A 17,523-nucleotide genomic window follows, 5' to 3' on the forward strand; every position below is an offset into this window, starting at 1 on the left:
TTTTCATGAGCTGATTTGAACAAATCCCACTTATTTGATCCCTAATTCATGCAAAGACAGTTCTATCTACAGAGCACTTGCAAATGATGCACTGCTACTGCTGTCTCACAGGGTGAAGGATCCCACAAATGAGGTGTTCTCAACTGCATTTCCTCATCAGAGACTCACTGAAAACACAGGGCATGGGAAGTGTCACAGCACTGGTGACAGGAGCAGGGAGAATCCTCATCTCAGGCCAGTTTGACCTGCATATTCCCAATTTTCTATCAGGACAACAGCAGAGCTGGACAGTGACACTGCCCTGCTCTACGATGGGGGTGGTTTCAGACTGGAAGAAGATGGTTTTAGGCTGAAGACCTTGTTGGAAGTGGGGGGCACTGGCACCTCAGAGCACGTGAAGGTTGTGACCACAGACTAAATTCTGCTCCATCCAAATAATAAACAGTGGGGGTGTTTACACCACTCATGACGCTGAACAGGAGACATTTCCCTCTTGTAGGACATATAAACTTTAGAAAGTGCAATTTCACCATAAGAAGGATTTTTAAACTATCCCAGATTCAGGTAAGAGCAGCACCTTTCCTAAAGCACTTACTCTGCAAAGACAAAAGAATTTGTTTTGAGGAGTGGAAACGTCTGCTCCAAGTTCTGATCGAACCTGGAGGCACTCTGGGATCTCCAGGAAAAGCCAGAAGAGGACAGGGATACGTCAAAGGAAAGCTCTGATTTTATCATCATCCAAATTCCAATAAAAGCAGCAATTCCCTGGAATATTTCAAAGGTGTAACAGTGCCCCAGAGCAAGCCCTTTAAAATGCTGAGTGCATTTGCACGCCCTTAATTATTCAGCATTTCTGAGCTGGGAACAGCTGTGGACTGGAGGATTAGGCTGAGCTTTGCTAAGAACCCACTGCAGCATCCCAGGAAACACCGAAAGTCATTCTATAAATAGCAAAGGTTTCTGTTACAAAATGCCTTACATCTATTAAATCAAGATCCATAATTAAAGTAATCGGTTCAGAGGGATGTGCAACAAAGAAAAAGTCATTAATAATCTCTGGGAAGAGAATCTGATTGAGTCAAAAGTGTTTTGCAATTGAAGAACAGTTCTATTCTCACTGGTTTGAAATAAATTACTGTAGTGAAAATGATATGGAAAACACCCAATATTATTGGTAATATACCCTGTCCTGGGTCTTTTAAGGCTTTACTGAGTGTATCACAGTGTTTTCATCATTACAATCAGCCAAATAGCTCATTAAGTGAGTGATGCAATTTAAATTACCAAATTAAAGTGTGTTCCTGCAGATTTGGGATGGCTCCTTCAAGCATCTGAAGAGGCAGTGGAGTGCCAGGACTCGGGGACTGTTTGCTGTTTGCAATCAGCTCCCAGTTCGTGTCACTGCCTCCACTAAAATACTCCTGTCCTCGGATGAAACCCCGTCCCTCCCTGCCCCACGTGTGGTCTGGAGTCACTGCTGTGTCTGCTCTTGTTCTAAGTGGGTTTGTGGCGCTCCAAGGAAGCAGAAGATGGGGAGAGATCAAAAGGGGACAATTTAAACGTGGTACTGAAGTGGCACTTTCAAATACAACATCAAAACATCAAAAATCCATAAAGAAATGAAGTTACTCCACCAACAGAGCAGCACAATTAGTCACAATTAGTGGAGCTATGGATTGTCAGTGATTCAAAATGAGCCTTAGATTAAAAAGAGTGAATTTGACTGAAAATGTTTCCATCAGAAAGATTTGACCTTCTCACCCATTAAATCTCAGCATTAATCGGGAGATGAAAATTGAGTTACAACTGAACAGAGACAATTACATTTCAATTTTGGGTTGACAGTCAGCTCAGGTTCCAGACCTAATCCAGTTATTCTGTGACCTCAGGCACCTCCCGTGAAGTCCTTTCCACCTGTGAACGAAGATGGAACTTCCCTGCCTTTGTGAGGGGCTTGGGAAGCTCGGCTGGGCTGTCATTATTTACGAGCACAGCTCCCCAGGATGGCCGTGTTTGCCACTAAACATTTACTCTCTGTGCACCCAAAGAAATTTTGCTGGCCCATCCCACCAGAGGAGTTAATAACACTCGCCTGTTGCTTGCCTGCTTTTCAAACACAATCCTAAATAAAGCTCTGGATCCTACAAAAATGTACGTACTTGGGTTTCTTCACGGAAATCAATCCCCCCAAATCCACGGGAATGGTCACGTGGCTCAGTGCAGGATTAAGTGCAGCTGCACAATCACAACTTCAGGGAGCACAAAGTATCAAACCAGGCCTTTTTAATCCAGGAAACTCAACACATCCTTCAGCAACCCCACCTCGATGCCTTTCCCTCACCTACCTGGGCTTGTCCCGCTCCCACTGAGATCCCTGAGCCCACGTCCCCCTCACTTCACTGACAGATAACATCAGTTTTCATTCGTTACACATTCTGACCATCCCCTAAGGAGTTGTTTGATTTCACCTCTGGGTTTTTAAAGTGTTCAGCTTCATAAACAAGCAAAGGAATTAAGTGCTGACTGATGGCAGGGTTTGACAGACACAAAGCAGCAGTGGTGACATCAGCGAATATACTGTCAGAGGAAATAAAGAAAAACAAAGGAAAAAAAGCCAGAGAGATTGGAAATGTGTGTGCAGGAAAGAATTAGCTGCCTTTTAGCCTCTACCCTGACATGTTCTTCTGCTGCATGTGACAACAAGGACCGGCCCCCAGACATCAGGCATCCCAGACTGCCGAATTTCCCACATCTCTGCCTCCTGACAGGGTGAGGGAATAGCCCCTCCCCTAAAGAAAGGGACTGTTCTTTCTCATTCCTAAACTTTCTAGGTGGTGTTTGTTCCCAGCTCAGGAGTGCTCAGGAGCCTGAGGGAAGCCAAGCTGTTCCTGAAGGTCAGCAGGAGCAGCTGCATTTCTGCATTGCAGCTGAAACCAAGCTCGTGTTTCAGGTCTCCTGTGCCAGTCCCCAGGGAGATCTCTGCTCACAGAGATGCCAAATTCCAAGCAAAAGCCCAATGGATTTTTTGTTCCTCAGGTACGAAGGCCACAAACTGCCCTTGCACACAGTAAATTGAAACGGTCAGATTTACCAGTGACTCTGCTGGTACCGAAAATAACGTTGAAGCTCTCAAAGAATGTTTGCAAGATTTCCTTTTCTTGCTCTGCTGCGAGCAAAAGGCAACACAGAGCAAGTCAGCAACTGGCTGTTGTATGTCTGGAGGTAAATGCTTTGGGGACTGTTACACCTGTGTGTGTGGCAATACATGAGCAAATACATGGTGTACTTCAGAAATACTCAATTTTCTCACAGCCACGGCAGAAGGTTCTGTATGGCAACTGCTCAGCTTCTGACTTGGCTTATCTGCAATTTATAGCAAGATATTTAACACAATACTCAAAGTTCAGTAACTGGGGACACGTTCCAGCTTTCCTTCAGTCAAATACAGTGATGCAAACTTTGCTTTTTTTTCTGGTGGTGTTTGTTGGTCAGGAAACACCACGAGAAAAGGGAGGGAAAGTGGGCACAGAATGAGGCTGTTTTCTCTTTCACAGGAAAACACATCCCCAAACATTCAGCTCCCATCATCTGGTACTAAAAGCTCATCCATTTCCATCTGTGGCGTCACTGAATCGCAGAAGAACTCCACATTAAATGCCCAGATGACTCATCTGGTCCCACAGAAGAACAGCTAAGCAGGTGCAGTGATAATTCCACGGACTGCTGTGGATGGAGCCCCACTTTAACCTGGTTCCTGAGCATCCCCCACGCGCTCCCAGCTGCCAACAGGCTCCAGATAAAAACCAGAGTTAAGGAAGAGAAGCTGCACAGTTGTGCTTTAAACCCTCCCAGCACTGGTGTTCAGCTTGGAGGCAAATGAAGCTGGAGAGGAAAAGGTAAAGTCAGAATGCACGAGCTGCTTTGTGTTCCACCAGCATTAGGATTGCTGGGAATGCCAGCACGGGGCCACACCTTGAGCTATAAAGACACACTGGATACTTTATCAGCCATGAAGTCAGAATCCCTCAGCTGTGCCAGCCCAAGAAACATGTCCCAAAGTGCACAAAGTTACTCATTTCTCACGTTTTCATCTTGCACCAAATCACTCCAGAAGCAGCAGCAAGCAGGGGTGAATGGAAGGAAACCACATTTCCTGAAGTGATTTTAGGACGAGGGTTCACATTCTCTGCTGTTAAGGAGATGTTGAGGCTGTGGGTGTGATTGCCATGGGGATTTCCAGGATTATTAACAGGGGGAAGGAAGGCAAAGAGCTCATCCAGCCTCAGGAGTTGTTGTATTTCATAGGTCTCTGGCCAAAACCAGAAATGAAACGAAGCAAAGCACGACAGAAACCAAGCCAGGCCCCTCCTCAGCACAGGTGCAGTGTTCTCCCAGCAGAACAAATGCCAGCCTGTTCCCAGCTGCAAATCTTCTCCCAAGAACTGTCTGCTTGCTGTGCTCAAACAGATACCTTTCACTGCCTGTGTGCAACTACTGCTTTTACAGAGAACGAGGGAGAGAAAAGATTCATTCCAGCATCCCTGGCATTCACTTTGGATAAAGCAAACTTCCCCAAATAAACCCAGATACTGTGGGTTTAACTCCCTGCTCCCTTTCCACTTGCTCCCATGTTTCCAGAGGGCCAAGCAGAGCTGCTGTGCTCGGGAATTCCTGGTTTCCATCCCCATCCCAGCTGTCTGCACACTGTGCATGCAGCCACCACCTATGGGAATGCTGAGAAAACCCAGTCTGGATTTGTGGGCACAAGAGGTTTAGACAAGATGAGCAAAACCACCAGCATTTTGCACCCCACAGAACTAAAGGGGTAAAATTTAACAGCTCTGTCCAAGCAGACTTTGCAAAATAATTTCTCTTTGCCAACATATAAACTGAGTTCTTTAGTGTTTGGTTCCGCTGGAAAAGGTTGTCATCCAATCTTCCTAACAGGGCTTTGTGGAATGACTTGTCCCCCAACCCCCCTGTGCTGGTAAACTCTGCTCCCCTGAATGCAAATGGTCATTTTCCATTCAGTGTGACCAGGACTTCACATCTGGCTCGTTTTTCATCCTGAAAGAATCGAGAGCTTTATCAACAAACTTCTGATTTTACTCCTCTCCATCTTTCCAGGGCCAGTTCATTTTATGTCTGTGGAGAACTGATCAAAGGCAGGTCATTAATTGCTTTTTCACAAAGCAATGCAAAGCCCATTAATTTTGAAACGGAGCCAACAATATGAATGTTCCCGTGGTGTGCACGGAAGATTGATCTGCTATCTATTTATCAGTGCAGTTTTATGTACTTTAACTAATGGCTCTGGAGGTCTTCACACTGAGGGGTTTTTTCACGTTTTGGGGGAGAAGTTTTTGCCACTAAATTCAGAGAAAATTAGGCTCATGGAATAAATGTTTATCACACTCAAAGAGAAAAATCAATGAGATAAAAACAACTGCATAATTTAAAGGGTTCCACTAATACAGAAATGTTTTATACAGATAGGGAAATGGATATTGTTTCAGAAAAAAACCCCTGGATTTCTACCATTTCTGGTTGTTTTAAAGACAAGGACTTGGAGCAACCTGGGACCGTGGAAGGTGTCCCAGGATAGAGGGAGGTGTCCCTGCCCAGGGCAGGGGGTGGCACTGGGTGGGCTTGGAGGTCCCTTCCCACCCAAACCAGCCTGGAATTCTGTGATTCCACTGCTGCCTGTTCAACAGGCTTTGGTGGTGGCAGCAACAAATTCAGCCAAAAAACCTCCTCTGATATCTACTGCAGGAAGTTAAATAAAAATATAAAAATATCTTTTATGAATTATGCCTTGGAAAGGTGAGTAACAGCATTTAAAACCAGTCATTCTACTCGACTACAACACAATGGCCCTGCAGACTGAACAATCCTTGCCCACAGAAACTACTAGAAATGGTTTGGTGGGGGGGGATTTCACAGCCCAGATTAATCCACAACACTTGTTTTGGCTTTGCTGCTTCATTTATCACTCCAGTGTGGCCTTTTCCTTGGCTGCACCGAGGCTGGTGCCAAGACAACAGTTGGACTTCTCCGAGTGTCTCTGAAGATCTCTGCCTGTCTTACCATGGGCTATTGCACAACAGCGCTGAGAAGGGTTAATGTTCACTGCCAGGAAAGAGTAATTTAACCAGAATAATTAGCTTAAAAAACACCTTTCAGCAGAGCAGAATCACCTGTGCGTCCTGCTTGTCAGGACTATTCACCTTAGAGGTCGTTTCTTATTAATAAAAGATGGACATAATTGATGCTTAACAGGAATTCTGACAAAGCATCATCTACACAATAACAGGTGAAATGGGGAACAGAATTGTCCTTGGAAGAATTCTACAGAAAGTTTATTGTTCTTCCACCCAGGGGAAGTACAAGGGAAGTTCCTGCTCCCCATTTCTTATGAGGTGTGTTCTGCACACTGGGCTCTGAGTTTCTGCACTTGAGAAAGCAGCAGATGGAGAAGGGAAAAGGTCTGAGGCTTCTGAGGTGAATTTTATGCCAAAGCCATCACTGAAGCAGCTTTTGCCTCCCCATTTTACTGCATTTCCTATAACTTTTCCTATTTATGATTTGCTCAACAGGCAACACAAGAGAAGGGGGAAAAAAAACAACACAAAAATCAAAATTCATTGCCCCATTTCCCAAAACATCTGCAAACATCCAAAACATGCTGTCATTTGACAGTACCTTAAAAGGGGATGTTCTGCTGAAATGGCCTCGCTGGGAGATCTTCAAAAGCCTGTTTCAGAGTTATCTAATGATCACCTCGTGCAAGATAAATAGTTCTCTTTTATTTTCGCTTTTTAATGACTGAAATATTGCTACAAAGATCCCAACATCTGAAAAAAGCAATTAGTGTTGGCTTTTGTGAAGCTCTTGTTACCTGTGGCAAAGCAGTGATCATCCCACACTGAGAAGGTGATTAAACACCCAGTCCAGGCTGCTCTCAAGTCTTGTAGAAGGGACAAGGCAAACACAGACTTGGATAAATCCACCAGGGGAAGGGGGGAGAACAGCAGCAACCATCTCCCCACATCCCACCGACTCTCCTGCTGGAGAACTGGATCTGTGGAGGAGCAGGGCCTTAAAACCTCCCAGATGTACATGTGGGAATAGTTTTTTAAACTTTGCTCAAGGAATTGGAGTAAGCTCCAGGATGATGAGCTGACCCGGACTTCTCAGGAAAATGATCCTCCAAAAACAGCCTCAACAACTGAGGAACAGCTGGGGGGGTTGAGTTCCAGCCCCTGTGTTTTAGGGACCTATCCAGGATTCCATGTCCCATTCTACATGGAACAAAATGTGCCAGGAATTGCACAGATTCCATACCTGTGATTTTTCCTTCTGAGTGAATTAAAAATTTCTTCTGGACTCAAACACTGTGATGCTGGGTTGAAAGGAACCTCCTGGGCTGGTGAGCTCAGATTATCCCACCACATGATTTTCCTCCTGAGGGCATCACATTGCAAATTACAAGAAACATCTTTAAATGCTAAAATGTATTCTGAATAATAAATCCTTTTTAATATAATTAATTTTTTTCTGAGATCACTATAAATTATTATTTTTTAAACCACCCTGTTAATATCTGAGTGTTAAAGGCCAGGAATTCACAAGCAATCTAAGCTCTTAAATAACTTGAAAGATTTCCCTATGGAATGTTGAAAATATGGAAAATATGTTCCTAAGAACATCCAACAGGAGTTTGGGAGTCTTTTTTCTCCTTTTCCCACTCTCCAGCTCCCCATGAGAAGCTGTAGCCATAGTAACCCCGATGGTGTTATCAGGGAGAACTCTGCATCCACTCAGGGAGAAGGAAAGCAGGTTTAAAATGAAACTGGAAAAAAAGGGGGTTTGAAATGAAACCTCAGCACTGGAATGACAAGGGCAGGGCCGAGGTGTTTGTTGCTGTGGTGTAAAAGCAAATAAGTCCAAGCACCAATTCAGCCCCGGCTGCCGATGAAATGAGCAGGTTGTGACCTCCTGTGCTGCTGCTGCTGCCTTCTATTTGGCTTTCCTTTCTCTTTTGTTTTTAATAATTCAGGCAGTCCTGTCAGAGGCCCAAAGGCAAAGGACATCACCTGTGACATCCTAATCTCACTGTGATTTTGGGAGGGCCAGGATTTACATCCCTGGGGAGTTTCTGAGCAGGACAAAGTCTCCAATGCACTGTAAAAAGTTACCTGCAGCAGTGCAAAGCTCCTGTCCCCCCACCCTGAAGGCAGTACCCCTGTACAGATGGAGCTGCTCACGGCTCCCATCCAAATCTAATTTAGGTTTTAATCCAATTTTTAATCAGCAGACCCAAAATCAAACAGCAGAGCTCCTCAGGGACACCACCTGCAGTGATGCCCAGTGCAGTCCTGGTTTCTCCCTGCCTTTATTTAAGAGTTCCTAAGAATACACCCTGATTTGTTTTAAAGCATTTTCTTTTGCATATTCCCTGCTGGAGCGAATGATAGCACTATAAATGCCTCAAAAAGCATTTAATTCAGATTTAATAGGGCAGTAAAAAAATCTATGGGTTCTAAAAGAACATTTAGATCAGTTTAATGAGTACATGGGATAAATCTGGGCAAGAAATATTCCACCAAGACAACACAGTGCCAGGTTTGGAGCTCATTACCTGGGAGATGCACTTGCTTACTTTACATTTGTGATTAAATTTGCAATAAAAGCTGCAACCCAACTGAATCTCAAACCCCTGTGTTTCCATGTGAATTAGCACATGGAAATGTGGAAAACCCACCAGCGCTTCATCAGCTTGGGGACATTCCCTGAAAATGAGCCCCTGAAGCTGCTGCACTTGGAAGAGCTGGGACAGGCTCACTTGCCAAGTTCATTTCCAGGAGCTGCCCCACTGAGGATGAGCTTTAATCAGCAATCCAACCATGCAAAACCACCCTGTCTCTACAGCCCCCTCTCCACCTCTCTTCTGCAATTCCTGCCTCCTGCTCCTGCTCTGAGCTCTCTTCAACCCCCCCTTTTGATCCTGGGCCTGTGCATTTATAATTAATGGATGTCCTGCATTGTAAGGTACTCACAGAGAGGCATCCTAGGGCACAGCATTGCTGTAACTACCATGTTCCTGCACTGCCTTGGAAATATCTGCCCTGGTTCTCTTTACTTTCCCTTCATTTTCATGGAAATTACCATGTTTTGGAAATAAAAAATGCTAATTGTATCAAACCTCAGGAAAGAAAACGCTCAACCAACCTTGGAAATTAGATTTTCTTTTATGATTGAGCATGTTTATTTCGGGCACTAGCACATGTAAACCAAGAGAAAAAATAGGAATATGAAAATATATAGGATGTCTACCACATAATGGTTCCTTGCAGGAGGAGGAACAATAAATATTTAATAGAAATGCAAATATAAAGCCATCTGAGGAGCAACTTTGGCCATAATTTCCCAGGGACAGACTGAGTGGAGCTGGGCTAACACCCTGCAGCTCCTCCAGGAGCTGGACCTGCAGCAATTCACTCCCCTTCACCAGAAAGGACTGAGCTGAATCATTTGTGTTTTGGAAACCTTTGGCAGATGACAGGACCTAAAGACTGCGGTATGTTCTTCTCTTACCTCCTGGCTGTCTTTCACTACCCAGGATCCAAAGGAATGGATTCCCTGCAATAATTGATCACTGAAACCTGTTCAACTGATGGAGCAGCCAACAGAAGAGAAAGCATTTTACTCTCTGCTTTCTTAGTACAACAAAACCCTTTTGTTTTACACCTCCTGTTCAGCTCAGTGGGGAAACTTCACTGAGAGGAACCTTGCCTGAGGCACCAGTTATGATTTTTCTTTCAGAAATGAAGATTAATAGAGTGTAATTTGGGAGGCAAAGCTGGGGCCATTCAGCCTGTGGTCATTTGCTCCCAAATGCACGTGTAAAATGGAAAGAAAGACTTCAACACACCTGGCTGGGAGCACTGGGGGGCTGCTCAGTTGAACCAGGAACACAACTCACGCCAGTTTTCCCCACTGACAGCAGGGATTCTGCAGCACAACTTTTTCTTTTCTCTGCACAGCAACACAAATGACAGAAGCGTTTCTCTGCCCAGACACAGAAGGAAAAGGTGACTCCTCCAAGCAGCAGCTCTGCAAACCCTGTGTGACACCCAGAGCAAAGGGGGTATTTGGGGCTCTCTGCCAGCCCCTCAAACACAGCCCCTGCGCCCTGCTGGACACAGAGCCCCAGAGCACACCTGAGGAGAGTGGAGCCCCTGGTCATCCCAGAGCAGTGTGCCTGCTGTCTGCAGAGGGAGAAGGAGGAATTCCAAGGAGGAATTCAGGCTCTGTCACGTGCCCTGCTTTTGGTGTTATCTCCCATGCTCTGTTTGAGCCCTGTCCCCCAGGCAGCCTCCTCATGGCATTCCCCATTTCTGGGGAATTCACTGCTGTTCACCCAGGGAAGGGTTCAATCCACACAGCACTGCTTCCTTAGCATTATCCTGCTTTAAAGAACCCCTGCTCAGTTCTGGAGATGGTGGGATTCTTGGTGGCCCCACACAAAGAGCTGATGAAACTCAGGATACAAGGCCAAAATGACATCTTTTCCCTTTTCTGCTTCCCTCTTCCACTGGAGCAGTTCCAGGGAATAGCTTTGCTCTGTTTATAAGCTGAGAGAAAGCTGAGGCTGATCCACCAGCCATGAATTTTTGCAGTGCCAAATACTTGGAGCCCACAATTCTCTCTCCTGGATGTGCCATGGCCTGGCCACAGTGGTGGGACAGCAGCACCTCAATGGTCTGCCACCAAAGGGCTGCATTTTGCCCTCTCTTGATCACTGCTCAATACACAAAATCTTGTTTTCATTCCCTTAAATATTCTATCCAAAGAGTGTTCCAAAAGCCTGTACCTGTGAGCAGTTTCCCTGTAGGCCAAACTCCTCTTCTGAGAAGGATGTGGGAACAAGTGGAATGGCCTGGCTGATTCCCAAACAATTATTTATTCAGGGAAACTTCTGCTGCCTGTGAGCAGACTGCAGAGTGCTCAGGTCTGTTTCTGCCTCAGAATTATTCATGGCTTTTCTCAGTGACAGAGAGTTGGGCTGCAAAAATGTGCATTTCACGATTTTTCACGTGCAGAAAGCTCAGTCACTTGGGGATCTGGGAACGTGACAATCCACACAACAAACACAGCACTGGGCTGTCTTTGGGGTGCTGACACAATGCAATCCACGGTCCTGTAGGAATATCTCAAGGTGCTCAGATTCTGGGAAATGTTGGGTGTTTTTTTAGACTTGATGTGGACCGCTTGTTCCTGTGTTCCTTGAAGGGGAACCCAGCAGGATTGTTCCAAGATCTACAGCCTTTAGACAGTTAATCCCAATATCCAAAATAGAAAATACCCAACACATATTTTTGGCTGTGAAGGGTGATCAGTTATCAACAGGGAAAAATGAACTTCTCCCAAGGCAACCAAGACTTGTTGCTTTCTTCAGACACGTCAATCATTAACCACAAACGTGCATTACGTTGTTCTTTTCCTTCAAACAAACTGCAAGACCCCTCTCCCAGCGAGGCCCACTGGAGACCTGCCCTCTGCTCCAGCCAGGAATGCTGTTTGTCCTGGTCAGGATCACAGGGGACCAGGAGCAGCGTCACCCCTGACACGGCCCCTCCTGTACAAGCTCCCCCTGCCTGTTTTCAATCCTCAGCCGTCCCTCTTGGAGCATTTGTTTTCCAAGCTCTCTGACCAAGCTGCAGATTTACAGACGTGATTTGCCAGTGCTTTGTTCACTCCACAGCACCCAATTATCCCCCGAGCTCCTCAGAGAGCACTTCATGTCTCTCTCACCGAGGCCATTCCTGCCAGCCCCGGTGTCCAGGCTCTCCTGAATCGCTGCCCCAGCTTCTGCTGCATCTCCATCTTTCCAAGCTCCAGGATATTTATTCCTCTCTAGCTCAGGTTTTGTCCCCCAGGTAAGATCTGATTCAGCTGGATGTATTGCTGCCTGGTGCCCTCTGCAAACCTTTACATTTTGCTTCCCACAAATTACAGGCTACAGTAACACAAGCCCCGTAACCCTGTGTTAAAATTCAGGCTATTTTTATGTTGTACTGCCCTGGAATTGCTCTTGGTTCAGCACCAGGGGAGGAGGGACAAAGAGGCTGATTTTGCAATTAGAGGTGCCCAGCTCTGCTCCTCCTCAGCAGAGGATTTCAGCTGCTGCAGGAGCAGGTCAGTGCTGAATATTTTAAAAACCTCCCTGAGTTTCCTTCAGCATCATTAAAGCAACTCTAACTGGATAAAGAATGATTTCCAAACACCTTAATTGTGTAAACCCTGAGAAAACAAGAGATATTTCACACAGTGATCAGCATTTTAAGGAAAACAAAAATAAAAACAACTACCTGGGCTAAGATAGGGAACATTTCATTCATTTGAGGCACCAGTAGGTTTTGAGGTTGTCCTTAATAAATAGTTTCATATACAAGCACTAACCCACTTTTTAAAACAGTCCTCGAGTGTGCTCAGTGTGCTCTGAAGCCTCCCAGCAGACACACCTGTTCCACCCCGGCTGGGATGATGTAAGGCAGGATCTACATCCTAAATGCGAGGGTGTCCTCTAGTGGTGGCAGGGCTGGCTCTTCTCCCTGGGACAGGAGGGGATCCAGGAGGCTGATCCCTGGATATTCAGTGCCGTCCCAAACCTCAGGTCAGCAAAGCATCCCTGGGGACTCAGAAAATACACACAGAAAACACCACACCCTAACTCCTGACCAGCATTTAAAAACTGCCTGAGCCTTGCCACAAACAACTTCCCACAGCAGGTGGCGGGAGGTCGTTCCCCTCATTAATTTTGGTCTGTAATTAAATGATCATTTTTAATAGAATTAATTTAGCCTCGGCAGCACAGGTTTGGTCCTGCTCTCAGATGATCTGTCTGGTGCAAACCCTGCTCGGGGAAGATCTGTGCCTCTGTTTGTGTCTGCACAGGAATATAAAAGGGCTGTCAGCTGCTATTTCTGTGCTCTGCCATCCCGGGGCTTTGCTGGCGTTTAATCAAAAGGAAAAGCTTTCTGTCTATGTGTTGGTACAAAACAGCACGAGGTGATAACCAGCAATCACAGGCAGGGCTGAACAGAGCAAAGGGAAGGAGAAATCCAGCTCTGCTCTTCCCCTGGTTCTGCTTCTTCCTTCCAGTGAGAGAGCAAGAGGAAAACCTGACACTGTTTGTTTGGGGCAGCAAAGACCAAACCACTGCTCACAAATGGAGACGCAAATGTGCCTGGCAGGGTTGGGGCTTCACCTTCTCTTGCTCAGAACTGACAGAAAATACAAAGATGGTGTCACAGGCACAGGAATCAATGGACACACATGATCCAATGAAAGCCTGGGAAATGTGGGAATAACAAACAAGTCTGAATGAGGTGTTTGGGTGTCCCCCCCAGCAAAGGGCCAAGTCCAGTGGTACAGGGGACTCCTTTCACTGCTGCCAGCCTGGGGGAGAGCAAGTTCAGAGGTTACCTGCTGGATACTGGATACTGGGATAGCTTCCAGTGGACAATGAGACATTAATGACACCAGTGTTTTAACCTGACTGAAATCTCGCACCTCTGCTAAGGAAGCACCTGCTGATGTCAGGAAGTGCAACCCGTTCTTGATCTGTGGAACTCGGGCGTGCCCAACAACCTGAGCAGGTTATCCCAGGGAAATGGCTCCTGCTCCCCAGGAATCTGCCAGGGCTCTGCCCAGCAGCACTGCCTGATTCCTGCTGGCTTTCCAACACCTGCAGGTTTCCATCTATGAATAAACCTTGTGGGCACAGTGATGTCCCCACACCATCCTTCCCTTCTGATCATTTCCAGGATCAGTGGATACACCGTTCATCCTCAAAGTATGCTGTTCTTCCTAGTTTTTTCAGTGCTACACAGATGTCCTCACAACGCAGGGTCTTTAAAAAGAGAAGAAACACAGTTTAAATATCTGTGTTCTTCTGTTTCAGGGCTCTTCCAGAAAACCTCTCATTGCCAGTCTCTGGTGACAACATGCACTGAGTGAAATGCAGAACACTTGGGAAATACAACTACTGTAACTTGAGAATATATTTGAGAATAACCATTGTAACTAATACAACTGTTTCAATGCTAACTCATTGTAGGATTTAGTGTGTTTAAAAAAAATGAAGTTACCTCAGTTATGTGACTTGTCAGGTAGAGTCATAATGTAAATACTTTTGACAGCCTTGTTTTACAGGGCAAGCCAAGAAAATGCTGCACATAAACAGAGATATGGAAATTATTTCTTTCTGTCACTGGGCAATGTTACATTAACCTTTCTGCATTCTTTGTACCACCTAAGAACAGGCACAATTCTCCTTTGCCTCATACCAAGTGATCTCACACGGGAGAAATGCTGAATTATGAGCCTGAACAGGCATCAGTCACTGTGGAATTCCACAACTCATTAGCTTAAAGGTGGGTAAAATGTTCCTTTAAAAAAAAAAAGTGACAAATGGGATGTTATGTAATTAATGTCAAAACTGTTAATACATATCTTGTTATAGCTCAACATCAGCAAGACTGCCAGAACCATCCTCTTAAATAATACTAAAAAAGATGATGTTTATACATAATAATTCTTATTCATTAATTCTAAGTAGTTTGAAACTGTTCCCAGTCCCCAGCACGGTGTTGTTGGCAAAGCAGCCTCCAACGCTGTGAAAATGCTTCTATTTCTGTAATGCAACTTAATGGGTATTAATTCACTCCTTATTCTCTGAAAAGCACTAATCACCACAAAGACTCGGGGTATTTATAGAGGAGCAATGTGTAATTCCATCAGAAATGCACTCCAGCATCCAGGATAGCCCAGCTCCCAAGGATCTGTGCCATTCCGTGCCAACACGTGTCTTCCAGAGCCTTCTGACTCATCTCCACGTACCTGGGGTAAGGCACAGCTTAAGGAGATGGTATTTTTGTTACTAAAAGACCAAAAGGTCTATTTTTCAGTCTAATGCCATCCACCAATACAGTTATTTCTCTCTCGTTAAGGGAAACGTTCAACTTCATTACGGCAATTCCCAGGGAAGATCTGATTTCTGTCAGCCCGTGGCAGGCACAGGCTCGAGGAAAATAGCTGCTCTTTAACCAAAATTAGGGCATTTTGCAAACATTAGGCTGGGGCTTTATGCTTTTTGCTCCAGCAATCCAGTTTGGTTAAAAAAAAAAAAGCCAGTTGAGATGTATCCAAGCAATGAGTGGAGGCACACGCTAAACTTGGATCGGAACAGAGCAGCATGGAATATTTTCTTGTCTCAAAGTAATCCCTCAAAGGGCTCCTTCTATCTGCCAGGTATTTTGGTTTTTTTTAGGAAGGCTCCTAAAGTTTTCAGCTAAAAAAATACTGAGCTCCAGCCTTAAGCAAGGTCTTCATCAGTCACTTACAAAAAAATTGTCAGTTCCTGATAAACAACCTAATTTGGGTCTCACTTTACTGTGGGAAGAGAATGTCTCTGCAGGAAGAGCAAAATTAACAACTAATTTTCATTAAATCTCTTCACTGAGAAACACAGAGGAAAACTCGCATCTCATCCTATAATTGGCATTGCTAATTTTTTTTCCCCCCAAGAAACCCTTTTGGTTTTCATTAATAGCAAAGTTGCCCTCATTTCCACGCCATATCCTATTTTCAGCTCTCACCTGGGCACCAGCACCCCCTAAAAAAGCAGCAGGAGAATTTAGCACGGTGCCAGGACGGCTCTGAGATGATCCATGTGACTCACAGGCCCCCAGGAAGGGGCTCTGTGAACCATCCCACACAGGAAGACCCAAGCAAGAGTGGGAGATGCTGTCACTAATCCACCATTCACACCCTCCTCGGGGCCGGGCAGAGCTGTCTCCTCTCCCACACTGGGACAGCTGGGTCTGTCAGAGCCTCCCTCACGCCTTCTTTTTGCTTTCCCCTTTTTGTAACCAAGCAGTTCTTTCAAAACACAGCCACCAGCACCTCCCTTTTTACGTGACAGCTCGGTGATAAATCTGCCACCAAGACATGAAAGATTTTTGCAACTCCCTAACCAGTCCAAGAGGTTTCAACTGTATTTTTCACCTCTGAGGAAGATGCCTGGATGGCATGTGTGTGAGGACAGGGGGAGACTGAGAGCTGAGAAATCCCCTCCACGCTGTAAAACCAAAACAAGCTGTGCCCAAAATCTGTGAGGAGCAGAACATGTGCGTGTAAGAGTGGCTGAGCCAGCCATCAGGGCATCCTCCTGGGAGGGGGATTGATGTGTCTTTAATGGAAAGCCGCGGGTGGATAAAATAAACTCGTCCCTGGGGATGGCACTGAGAAGTCAATGTTTGCTGCCAGATGGCACAGCACACACAGGGCCTGGGGGAGCTTCCCAGCTCCCAGCAGCCACCCCCGCCCCAGGGACACCCAAAATGCCAGGGAAGAGCACGAGGGCACAGCAGGGACTTCCGTGTTGGACAGCACTGCACTGATCACCAAGCAGCCTCTGCCTCGATCACAAACACTGCCTGCTGCCAAAACCACTGCTCTGGACAGCACTGATCACCAAACCACCTCTGCCTGCTGCCAAAACCACTGCTCTGGACAGCACTGATCACCAAACAGCCTCTGCCTGCTGCCAAAACCACTGCTCTGGACAGCACTGATCACCAAACAGCCTCTGCCTGCTGCCAAAACCACTGCTCTGGACAGCACTGATCACCAAACAGCCTCTGCCTGCTGCCAAAACCACTGCTCCACGCACCCCAGAGCCCTCAGAAAGACAAGGACAGGGATCTGATCCTGGTTTGGCTTTTTCAGGCCAGCACAACCCGAAGTGTGAGGAGGCTGCTAGATGCAAAGAGCAGGGTGCCATGGTTACCAGTGCATGGATCCCTGGCTGAGCCAAGGGCTGCAGGACTGACTGCTGGATAAAACACTCACCCCACGACGAGCCTGGGTGTCAGCGTTTTTCCATGGACTAGGTTTGTGAGAGGAAACAAGCCTGACCCTCTTGCTTTGCCTCTGCTTTCACACACACCTGGGAATATCTGAGGCTCCACTTCCTTGGTGTCCACAGGAATGTGGGACACACCACTACCTCGGGGATGAGCAGGAGGTGCATTGGACAGGTTGGTTAGGTTTGTAGCACACACAAATTGATCCATCCCAGCCAAGCAGCAGCACTCTGTGTCCCCCACTGACTGTACTGGCACTGTAGAGACACAGATTTGACACTCCTAAAATGAATTACTAAACTTTCCCCATTCTGTACTCCGGGAAGTACTCTCGAAGCCTCGAGATCACGTTTCCTTGCACACGAAAAACACTGAACAGAGCCTTTAAAAACTTTTCATTGCTGGGTATTTAGCACAATTGATTGAAATTCAGATCTGCTGCCCCGTGGCAGATTTTGATAATTCAGTATCGCTTTGCATTCCAAAGCAAGAGGACAAAACTGAAATATTCATAGCTCGTGTAGAACAAAATGCACTTAACAATTTCGCCACAGAGAGAATTGAGTTTTCAAAGGCATTTAAATCCTAT

The sequence above is a fragment of the Empidonax traillii genome, unplaced genomic scaffold, assembly GCF_003031625.1.
Source record: "Empidonax traillii isolate 1590-97213 ecotype Southwest subspecies unplaced genomic scaffold, ASM303162v1 scaffold357:size1057043, whole genome shotgun sequence".
Lineage (NCBI taxonomy): Eukaryota > Metazoa > Chordata > Aves > Passeriformes > Tyrannidae > Empidonax > Empidonax traillii.